Below are 12,203 nucleotides of genomic sequence, written 5' to 3'. Positions count from 1 at the left end.
ACTTTCCTTCCAAGGAGCAAGCATCTCCTAATTTCATGGCTGCAGTCACCATCTGCAGTGATTTTGGAGCCCAGAAAAATAAAGTCTGACACTGTTTCCACTGTTTTCCCATCTATTTCCCATGAAGTGATGGGACCGGATGCATGATCTTAGTTTTCTGAATGGTGAGCTTTAAGCCAACTTTTTCACTCTCCACTTTCACTTTCATCAAGAGGCTTTTTAGTTCCTCTTCACTTTCTGCCTTAAGGATGGTGTTATCTGCATATCTGAGGTTATTGATATTTCTCCCAGCAATCTTTATTCCAGCTTGTGCTTCTTCCAGCCCAGCGTTTCTCATGATGTACTCTGCATATAAGTTAAATAAGCAGGGTATATAATTATTGTCTTGTATGTTTATAAGTATTTCTAAACTATATTATTGTATTACTGGGATTAATCCAAATTAGTCATAATTTAATATATTAAATTATGACTGCTTGCATGCTCAGTCACTTCAGTTGTGTCTCACTCTTTTTGACCCCATGGACTGTAGCTCGCCAGGCTCCTCTGTCTATGGGATTTTCAGGCAAGAATGCTGGAGTGGGTAGCCATGTCCTTCTCCAAGGGATCTTCCTGACCCAGGGATTGAACCCACGTCTCTTATGTCTCCTGCATTAGCAGGTGGCTTCTTTACCACTAGTGCCACCTGGAAAGCCCAAATTATGAATATGACTGTGCATATATTATGCTGCTGCTGCTAAGTTGCTTCAGTCATGTCCGACTCTGTGCGACCCCATAGACGGCAGCCCACCAGGCTCCCCCGTCCCTGGGATTCTCCAGGCAAGTACATTGGAGTGGGTTGCCATTTCCTTCTCCAATTCATGAAAGTGAAAAGTGAAAGTGAAGACATTCAGTCGTGTCTGACTCTTAGCGACCCCATAGACTGCAGCCTACCAGGCTCCTCCATCCATGGGATTTTCCAGGCAAGAGTACTGGGGTGGGTTACCATTGCCTTCTCTGGCATATATTATGAGTGTATATTCAGTCATGTGCAACTCTTTGCGACCCCGTGGACTGTAGCCCGCCAGGCTCCTCTGTCCATGGGATTCTCCAGGCAAGAATACTGGAGTGGGTTGCCATTTCCTTCTCCAGGGGATCTTCCCGACCCAGGGATCGAACCCAGGTCTCCCGCATTGCGGGCAGACGCTTTACCCTCTGGGCCACCTGGGAATCCCTCATATTAATACATTAAACACTCAAAAATAATATCTAGTGTTTATGGAGACACATATTTACATATAAGCGCTTCCCTAGTAGATCAACTAGTAAAGAATCTACCTGCCATACAGGAGACCCTGGTTCAATTCCTGAGTTGGGAAGATTGTCTGGAGAAGGGATAGGCTATCTACTCCAATGTTCTTGGGCTTCCCTGATGGCTCAACTGGTAGAGAATCCACCCACAATGTGGGAGACCTGGGTTCAATCCCTGGGTTGGAAAGATCCACTGAAGAAGGGAATGGCCACCCACTCCGGTATTCTGGCCGGGAGAAATCCATGTACTGTATGTGTAGTCCATGGGTTGCCAAGAGTCAGACACAACTGAGCACCTTTCACTTATATATGCATATATAGTTTGCTGGATTTGGCTCTGTGCTCATGAGTGAAATTGCCTTATGATTTTTCTTTTCATGCCATCTTTATCAGTGTTTTGCACCATGTTTGTATTAGCTTCACATGAGGTGGAAGTCCACCAATCTTTGGAATGATGATCCTTCATTATGAGTTTTAAAATATTAATAATTAGACCTTCATATTCTGGAGTAAAATGATTCCTAATTTTACAACAATAAGTGGTGAACCATAGTCAATCAGACTATCTGAATTGGCTCCTATTGGCAATAGAAGGTTTTATATTAATACATTTATATTGAGTTAGCATGTATAGAAATTCTGTACAGACTTCTAGATTCTTGCATTTCACAACTTCCTTCTAGGTTCATGTCCTTTTATTATGAAGTCTATTATTTAGTAACTCTTCCAAATAGGGTCTAGATTAGTAACATTCTTAGATCTCATATGTTTGAAGAATATAATTATTTTTGATTTTTTAAATTTGATATTTTTTATATTTTGGCTGAGTATAGAATTTTAATTTCTTATTTTCCCACAAACCTTTTGCTAATATTATGCCATTGTTTTCTGCGCATGTTGCTGATAATTTGAAATATGCCATCAGTCAGATTTTCATTCCTTTGTTGGTAATCTTTGTAACTCAGGATTTTCTCTTTATCCTCAATGCTGTTCAATTTCTCTCTTTTTTAAAAAATGTCTGTGTGTCTTTTATATCACGTTTATTATCTTATTCAGTACTTTGGGAGGGGGCTTTTTAAATTCAAGGATTCATGCCTTTTGTTCAATTCTGAAAAATTCTTTGCATCATCTCTGTCTACTCACCATTCTCTTTATCCACTCCTCTTGAAATTGTATTCTGTGTAAGTTGTACTTTTTCAGTCTATGCCTGTAGTACCTCAATTAAAAAAAACTGTTTATTGTTTTCATTCTGAATTCTTTTCTTTGAGATTCCATTTGTTTTAGTTTCCTATTCATTAGTTCACTCTTTGGTTTTATCAGTTCTCATATTTAGTTCATCTGTTCTTTCTTTTAAAATGTTAATAAGTATTTTTTCTTTCTAAGGTTTCTAATTTGCCCTTTTAAAAATTTAGTTCTACTTATTTAATAATTGTCTATTCATATCCTACAACTTGCCATTTTGTATTGTGGTGTTACTTGTATCTTTGTTTCTGAAGATTTTCAAAGATACATGCTTTTAAAGCTCTTTAAAGATTTCCTTTATCTCTATTTTGTTAGATAGGAAATCTCTTATTTATAGATCTTTAGTACCAACTTTCATGGTGCAGGTGTTTCTCGTAAACTTTATTATTATATTTTATAAGCTCAATTTCCAGAAAAGATTTCTCTCTCGAGTTCCTTGGGTTGGGACAATTTCTGTGTGAAATAGTCGTATGATTTCCTTCTGTTTTTTTCCTCTCAGTTTTTTACTCCCTCCATTAGTTCCTTTCTCCCTTTCTCTTCTTTCCTCCCTGTCTCTTTTTTAAAGAGGAGATGAATACTGATCTTTTAATACAGATATTTACTTTTTTTCTTTTTGAGCACAGCTAGGTATTTAAAAATATCTAAAGACATTTTTATTATTTATTGTGTCTGGGTTTATACAGGGGAAGGGAGTTTTCCAAATGGTACCATTTTGACCAAGAAACCAATCCACTTAACTTTTACATGAAAACTAGCTACAGTAATTCAGATGACAAAGAAATAAGATGCAGGTGTTTGGAAAGTCTTATTCTGTGGAAAGTTCTTCACCTACAGATTACTGTTGAAATCTTACAGAGTTTGGGATACATCTGAAAACCTACAACTTTTATATTTTAGCCTAAGAAATACACATGGGCAGTTTTTGATTTAAGTGATGAAGTGTACAGAGATAGTAGTATGAGTAAAACAAGTCAAATCATTTTCTATTTTCTCCTCAGCCAGAGACAAGCTACTGGATTTAACTCCCGAAAAACTTTAAAAGGATGAATGAATATTTGAGGTAGGACTTTGGGGCAGACCACATAATGCTTGATTCCAAGCAGGGGAAAAATGTGTTATGTGTAATAGTATGTGAGGAATGAGGGGATTAGTGGACAGATTTTTTCAGAGAAAAAAAATCCTCTTGAAATGGACACATGAGCATATGATGTGTGGAAATAGAGTAAATGTTTTTAGTAAGTGTAATTATTGGAAAAGATTCAGAAAGTTTTATTCTAAACTTTGACATATGATGTGGATTATTGAAATTCAGTAAGATTTAGCACAAAATATCAGCATTATTGAAATACTAAGGATGAAACAGGACAAAAATAGCAAATTTTTTGAAACTGCACATGAAGTCAGAATTCAGTCTCAAAAAATCCATGCAGTCCTTTTGAAATAACTGTAAAGATGTTGAGAAAACATTTTTCTGTCTAAACAAAGTTTTCTAGCTGTTGTATAGCACTAAGTTCAATTTAAAAATATTAACCACGAATGCTTAGATAAATGCTTGGCTTTACCTGTCACTTTGACTTTGAAACATTATTCACAGGTAGGTGTGAAGTTTAAATCTCCTAAGTACATTGCGAAGTGCACCCATCCTTAGAAGACTCCAGGGAGTGGGAGGCAGAACAGTCAAGCTTTTCAATAATGTTTTGCTATTTCAGGAGTCCTACAGCTTTAATATGTATCACTCTAGAGACTGCAAACTCTTTTTCTTGGTTAGATATCTTGTTTTACTTAGCATATTTCAGGATTGCCTATGGAAGCTCATGTAAGCAGAGATTTAACTTCTTGCAAAAGTTAAGAGTTCCTGTAATAAACAATTTCTACCTGAAATTTCAACTTGGTTTCTTTTGCAAAAGAATATAATCAGTCAAAACATGCTGCTGTGATATTATTCCTGGCTTTAGAACGTTTCATTTCTACTGCCAAATGAATCAGTTAAGATGACTAAAGATTTGCATATGACAGAAAAGTATCTTCTAAGATGCTTGCAATGGTCATTTTTTGGAGAGACTGTAATTATAATACACAGGCAGTGCACTCTCACATGTTGAGTCTTCAATCAGTCAGTTCAGTCGCTCAGTCGTGTCTGACTCTTTGCGACCCCATGGATTGCAGCACGCCAGGCCTCCCTAACCATCACCGACTCCTGGAGTTTACTCAAACTCATGTCCATTGAGTTGGCAATACCATCCAACCATCTCATACTTTGTTGTCCCCTTCTCCTCCCACCTTCAATCTTTCCAGTATCAGGGTCTTTTCAAATGAGTCAGCTCTTTGCATCAGGTAGCCGAAGTACTGGAGTTTCAGCTTCAGCATCAGTCCTTCCAATGCTGTCTTATTTACTAATTTACTGTCAGGAATATAACTACATTCATGACCTGGCATGTTTTCTTTCTATTAACCAATCTTCCTAGAAAGCAAAATAATTAAAAATGAAAGTTGACGGGCAAGCATAGGACAAACAAAGGCAATGTTTCAAATCTGTTTAATAACTGGTACAATCCTCTGAGTTGGTCTGACATACACATCTCTGCCTGCTAGAGGGCAAACTTGACATAAGGACCAGATGCTCATGTTCATGATTCATGACAACTTCTTCCCTAAAGATGCACTCTGTGTGTTTATTTTATATTTAAAAGTCCATATATCCTTTTAAAACTCAATATAGACATAACATTATATCTTGCAACTTTGTTCCTTAGTAAAGTGATTTTCATGACCAAATTCAAATTGTACTGCATAACTACTAAAATAAGCATCTCCTACTTTGTATGTTACATACTTAGAGAAAAAGCTTACACAATGCCCTATCAGGTAGTTTGTGACATTGCACCATTTTTGTTAAACTTAATATAGTCTTAGGTACAACTTCCAAAAGGATGTTAAAACTGTTGATGTCCAATTAGTTTGAACAAGGTTAGAACAACCTCAACTAGGTCAGTGTAGTAGGGTACTCCACATTTCTAACACAGACCTTATTTATTTGAATTGAGCCTATGATATTATGAAGGTCATTAAATTATTTTTTCTGAATAAATTTAAGACTGATTCTAAGTCCCCACATAAGTGTTGGTAAGACAGCCTGTATTATTTAATATTCAGTTCAGTTCAGTCGCTCAGTCGTGTCCGACTCTTTGCGACCCCATGAATCGCAGCACGGCAGGCCTCCCTGTCCATCACCAACTCCCGGAGTTCACTCAGACTCATGTCCATCGAGTCAGTGATGCCATCCAGCCATCTCATCCTCTGTCGTCCCCTTCTCCTCCTGCCCCCAATCCCTCCCAGCATCAGAGTCTTTTCCAATGAGTCAACTCTTCGCATGAGGTGGCCAGAGTACTGGAGTTTCAGCTTTAGCATCATTCCTTTCAAAGAACACCCAGGGCTGATCTCCTTCAGAATGGTTGGCTCTCCTTGCAGTCCAAGGGACTCTCAAGAGTCTTCTCCAACACCACAGTTCAAAAGCATCAATTCTTCGGTGCTCAGCCTTCTTCACAGTCTAACTCTCATATCCATACATGACCGCTGGAAAAACCATAGCTTAACTAGACGGACCTTTGTTGGTGATATTGGCTCCTCTGTATCTCTATTATCTTGTGAGAGCATCTCAGTACTTTTTTTTCCCTTATAGCACTAACCACTAACCATGATATTACTGCTTTGTCACTTTGCCACAATTGAACATCAGCCTTTTGAAACTTGTGGGACATTGGTATGTTCAGATCTGGCCAAAGACTCACAGCAGATATGGGTAGTGGGGATGAACAACAAGCATTATGTTCAAGCTCCCAGGCATGCAGCAACTCCTCCTCTCCAACCCCATCTTGGCTGCTGTGTGCATTTAAAATGTGAATTCATGGCTTTTGTAGAACCTGTCTCTTTTTCCTAGGTCTTCAGGGATCTTGATCTCTATCTGGGTCATATCATTCCCTCCTGGCAATCCAGGTACTAAATACTCCCAGGTCTCTTTGTGGAGATATCTGGTTTACTTTTTTCATATGCCTAACCTTCAGATCCTTCAGATCCTTCAGATCAAGTGACACAGTGGAGTTTTTCTTTCATGGTGCCTGTGACTCTCAAGGCAGCTAAAAACTTTCCTCAAAGGGATAAATATTGCTGCATGATATTCTTTTGTGTGAATATTTATCTATTCCACTGTTGATGGACATAAAGCTTGTTTCCAGTTTGTTTGTTTTTTTAATTGTGAATAGTGTGCTCTTACATTTCATATGTGTAAAACTTTCTTTTGGGTACATTCTTTTTATGAGAAAAATAAAAAATCTTGTATCTTAAAAAAAAAAAGGGATAAATACCAGCAAGACCAAGATAGAAATTAATATCTCATATCCTGTCACAGACCTTCTGACTCACATGTATAAATTTTAAAAACTCACACTTTTGAGCACTTACTCTGTACAGGAATATTTTTAGCACTTACATCTATTAATGTTATATGTATTTGTTACACATGTCAATTCATTTAATCTTTACAAGAATTCAGTGAAGTAGATACTGTTTTTTAACATTTTATGAATTAAAAAATGAGGCATAGAGCCAGGTCCCGTGCTGGTAAATGGCAGAGTTGAGATTTGAACCTTGGCCGTCTGTTGCCAGTGTCATGGTTCTCAGCCATCATATTAGACTATCTCCACAATGATCTCTAGCAAAGTCTGATAAAAATAGAAAAGGCCAAAGGTATTCTTCATTATTTTTCCTGTTTGCCAGTGGAGTAATCTTTGCTCATTGAATTTGACGTTTCAAGGCATGAATGTTTACTGAATAGTTTCTGTTAGCCCTGTCCTTACTGTTCAGTTTTACCAATATCATCTGTTTCGACCCTTCTAGCTCTGTCTTGTAGGTGGTATTACTTCTGATTTACAGATAAGAAGCTGAGATAGACTCGTCATTATCTGCCATTTAGTCCTAAACCCTCAATATCTCTCTCCTTTAATTATATAAAGACAGAGTTCTGCTTCCTGATTTATAGCACCTAACTCTAGTAGCATTTTTCTGTTTTCCTTGCATTATTGTATTTTCATAGATTTCATTATGCTCATCCTCAAAGGATGATTTTGAATATGATTAACTACCCATGGAAAATAGTTGAAATGTTTGCATAACCTAATTTTAATTTTTTAAACATTATTTTTAGCTTTGATAGATCAGGTACCAAAACTGAAAGGAAAAAGTAAAAAAAAATTTTTTTTTCAGAAGTATTCTTTTAGTATATTTGATTAAAAGTCTATATTACATTTGATCTAGTAAAATTTATTTTTTTTTATAATAAAGAAACTGGTTCTGTATTTCTATAATGATGCTAATGACTGGTACTGTCTGCCTAGTTCAACTTCCCTGGGTTGAACTAGCCTATCGCATAGGCTTTGAGGAAACAAAGTGATATGAACTACCTTGTAAGAAAGCCCTTAGGCTTAATTTATCTCGGTGAATATTTTTATAAGTATTCATTCATCCATATTTCCATTCAGTCTTAAATAGCTGATGTAAAGATGAGAAACATCATTTGAAAAATAGCCAGTGTATATCACACGGTGAAAGTGAAAGTGAAAGTGAAAGTGAAAGTGAAGTCGCTCAGTTGTGTCCGACTCTTTGTGACCCCATGGACAGTGGAGCCTACCAGGCTCCGCCATCCATGGGATTTTCCAGGCAAGAATACTGGAGTGGGCTGCCATTTCCTTCTCCAGGGGATCTTCACAACCCAGGGATCGAACCCGGGTCTCCTGCATTGCAGAGAGACCGTCTGAGCCACCAGGGAAGCCGACTTACTTGTCACACGGTATCATCAATTCCTGTGTTTCTATTATGGTTCTGAATCTTTTATAATCCTCTTTGCTGAATTCTCCTGTACCCAAAATCTGAGTGTTGGATTTCCCAGGTTTATTTGCAGCCTTTTCTTTCCTTCTCTTTTGATTCCCTGAATTCTCTCATCTGTTTACATGAGTTCAATTTCTGTGTATATGAGGATCATTTCCAGGTTCTTGTCTCTAGTTTACTTCCCTCGGAATTCAAGATCTTGTTTATCCACATTACATCTGTACTTGGATGTCTTAAGTACATCAAATCCAACATCCTCAAAACTCAACTTATGATCTTCTCTCAGTATTTTCTTCCTCAAAGTACTGTAGGTACTGTAGGACCCAGTTACTAATACAAGAAGCCTGAAATCCATTCTTAGGCAACTCTCTTACTCCACACATCCATGAAACCACTAAATTAAGTGAATTCCAACTTCTAATTTTTTTTTGTTTGTTCTTAATTTCTCTCCATCTCCACTGGCACTTTCTAGTCTAGTTCAAAAGCTAATGTCACCTCTCTCTAGCACTCCTTGATTGTCCCCTAAATGCTTCCCATAAAACCACACTCTTATCTCTTTTCAATATATTTTTCCTAAAAAAAGCCAGAATGACCTTTTTAAAAATGCAAACCTAATATTGTTACACTTTGGCTTAAAACTCTGCGGTGTGTTTCTATGTTCTTACAATAAAGCCACAGAATCCTTTCAGTCACCCTCAGGACCCTGCATAACATAAACCCTCAGCAATAATGTCGTTTTCCTTTTATTGCTTGTGATTCAGCCATGGTGCCTTTTTTTTTTCTTATTATTTAAAAATGCATACTGCTCTTCCTACATCAGGGAGAAAAGCTGTATAAGTGATTTAAGAAATTACTGTTCATTCTAGTGTAGATTTATATATATATATATAAAGCAAATACCATGAATCTAATTTGTATATTTACCTGTGTTGTTTACAGGGATGACAAATTGGGTTACAAGTAAATTTAATAAAGTGTGACCTTTACTTTTTCCCCTTAATGAGTATATTTGTAAATCCCACTAATGTATATAATTCTGTCACATTTACCCCACGTTGCATTACATTATGAAAATTGAAAACTCCTTCTACTTTATCCTTGGGCTTCCCTGGTAGCTCAGCTGGTAAAGAATCCACCTGCAATGCAGGAGACTCCATTTTTTTTTTTTCAATATTAATACCAAATACTTTTAATTATTTCTGAAAATGTTCACAGACATACTTATTTCTGTATATCAAAGCCAATATTTCATTCTTAGGCAATTTGTTTCTTTTTTTTTTTTTTTTTGAAGAAGTAACATTATTTTTATTTGCAGGTGATAAGATCTCATATAGTGACTCACCCAAAAAACTGTTAGAATTAATCAATAATACTGTTAAATTTTAGGAGACTCCATTTTGATTCCTGGGTCAGAAAGATTCACTGGAGAAGGGATAGGCTATCAAGTATACTCCAGTATTGTTGGGCTTCCCTGGTGGCTCAGCTGGTAAAGAATCCTCCTGTAATACAGGAGACCTGGGTTCAATCCCTGGATTGGGAGGAGCCGTGGCTACCCACTCTAGTATTCTGGCCTAGAGAATCTCATTGACTGTATAGTCCATGGGGTTGCAAAGAGTTGAACACGACTGAGCCACTTTCACTTTCTACCTTATCCTTATCCTCCTAACCTTTAACTTGTGAGGTTTTCATTTTCTGGAACTCCTCATAAGCACAATCATCCGTCATACAGTGGTTCAGTGTGACGTCTATGTTTTCTTTTTCCTTGAGCTTTTCTTCCTTGTTTCAATGCATTGTCAACATTGCATTGAAATGTGGATGAGCATTACTTGGCAGTGTATTCTGCCAGCTCAGGGTGTGGAGATTTAAGCTGGGGAGAAGCATATAGAGGAACTTTGTGTAATAACTGTAAATAGAAACTAACCTTTAAAAACTGTATAAAATTTATAAAAACTTAAAAGATACACTTCTAATGTTATGCTACTTGTCCTGTTTGCTTAAGTGATGGTTTGAAGTTCTAGTTTGAAAATTATCCAAACTTTTTTTCCTCTTACTATTGCCTTCTTTGGACTACTTTATTACCCATTTGGAGGATGCCCAATTAGTGGGCAATGAAAGAGAGAGAAAGATGGATTCATGTCCCAATAGATACTTTGATAAATTATTTAGGTTGGGATGGGGAGGATGGTGGGAGGGAGGTTCAGTAGGGAGGGGACATATGTATACCTATGGTTGATTCATGTTGATATTTGGGAGAAACCAACACAAGTCAGTAAAGAAATTATCCTTCAGTTAAAAATAAATTAAAAAAAAAAAAGAATTAGAAAAAGGATGAAATTACTGGTTAAAATTCCTCTTCTAGGTTAACAGTGATTCAAAGACCCATGATTGGAAGAATACTTGGAGCTAGGATAGGGATTCAAAATATAAAGTTTGGAGACAAAGACTGGAAATGACTTCCCATCTCTAAAATAAAATATTTCCTTCAATCTATTGATTGCCATCTCTTCATCTGCACTTGAGGCTTTTAGTGAGAGAAATTGCTTGAGAGTAAGACAGATATACTCAGGCTATTGACACATTCTTATAAGTGGAGGCCAGTGAACTAAAGATTCAGAGGAAGAGTGACTGCTGCTCCCCTGGCTTTGCTTATTTCATGCTTTAGTTTTCACGAGAAGTTAACCAGCCTGAGAAAAGTTGGAATCACAAGATGTAGTGATGGAAGTGTCTGTTTCTTCCTCTCTATTATGGGACTACTGAAACGGACTTCCTGGAACTGTGATACCAGTTAAATGGGATAAAAAATAAGAAGAGTTTGGCAGGAGGTATACACTCAATAGGTGAGCCCTCTTCCCCTTTCCTCCCAACTTTTACTTAGAAATGCCCTTTCAGAAGCTCTTCTTTGCCCCCAACTTTGGAGAGTGTATTTTGGTTTTTGGGGGACCTCATTTTTCTTAACAGCTCAGTAATAGTTGATTGAGATTTTTCCTTGTCCTGTGAAATCTATTCTAGAGACATTGTCTTTCTTTAAGAGAGATCTGTCTTGGCATTGCTAGGCATACATTATATGTGCCTAGGGTTAGTGTGGGAATGAAAAAATACCACTCATCATGTAGCAGAGCTATCTAAAATGCTTATTAGACATCTCTTTCCAGGTCAAACGCCACGGCAGTGACTGACAGACCTTTAGAATCTTTAACCTACTGCCGCTCTCCCTTGCTCTCGTGTGCTTTCACATTCTCTCTCCCCTCCTTCAGATTTGTCTGGGCCTCTGCCTTTTTCTTCTTTTTCCTTTCCGTTTCTTTCACTCTTTTTTTTTTTTTTGTCAATAATGCTTCTCATGGCTTCAAATCTGCCCCACACCAACTAGGTGCATATTTTCATCCCCTTCTTTATGTAAATAAATCAAAACTTGGCCATTTCCCCAATCTTCCTCTTCACTCATTCACCCCTTATGTGCACTTAAAAAGAACTATGTGGTCCTTAGAAAGAATCATCTTCAGCAGGTAGGGACAGAGAGTCTGAGACTTCTTTCTATCACAGTATTCACATTATTTGGCTCCTTTAATGGCCACCAGTCATATGATCATCTAGGTTAAAGTTTCTAAATGCCCACTTCAAAATATCTCTTGCTTTCTTCTCACATCAAATGTACTTTTTACCTCTACTCTGACTCCTGCCCTTTCCTTCATATTATGTATGAAATACTCTATACTTTTAAATACATCATTTTCCCCACTCTACTTTCAAAACTCTCCTTAACATTCATTTCCTTTATTAACCATTGCCAGTGA

The 12,203-nt window shown here is 37.2% G+C and overlaps 1 long non-coding RNA gene across 1 annotated transcript in view; it reads left to right on the top strand.

The window, feature by feature from the left end:
- The first annotated feature begins 3,528 nt into the window (after positions 1–3,528).
- LOC129644944 (uncharacterized) overlaps positions 3,529–12,203 on the top strand; it is a 77,220-nt gene continuing 68,545 nt past the window's right edge. The window contains exon 1 of the long non-coding RNA XR_008711072.1: positions 3,529–3,592. This is a non-coding gene — a long non-coding RNA (uncharacterized LOC129644944). The remainder of the gene's footprint in view (positions 3,593–12,203) is intronic.

Source organism: Bubalus kerabau, chromosome 2, assembly GCF_029407905.1.
Source record: "Bubalus kerabau isolate K-KA32 ecotype Philippines breed swamp buffalo chromosome 2, PCC_UOA_SB_1v2, whole genome shotgun sequence".
In the NCBI taxonomy this organism is placed as follows: domain Eukaryota; kingdom Metazoa; phylum Chordata; class Mammalia; order Artiodactyla; family Bovidae; genus Bubalus; species Bubalus kerabau.
Note: the sequence above shows the minus strand (reverse complement) of the source record. Positions and strands in the feature narration are given on the sequence as shown.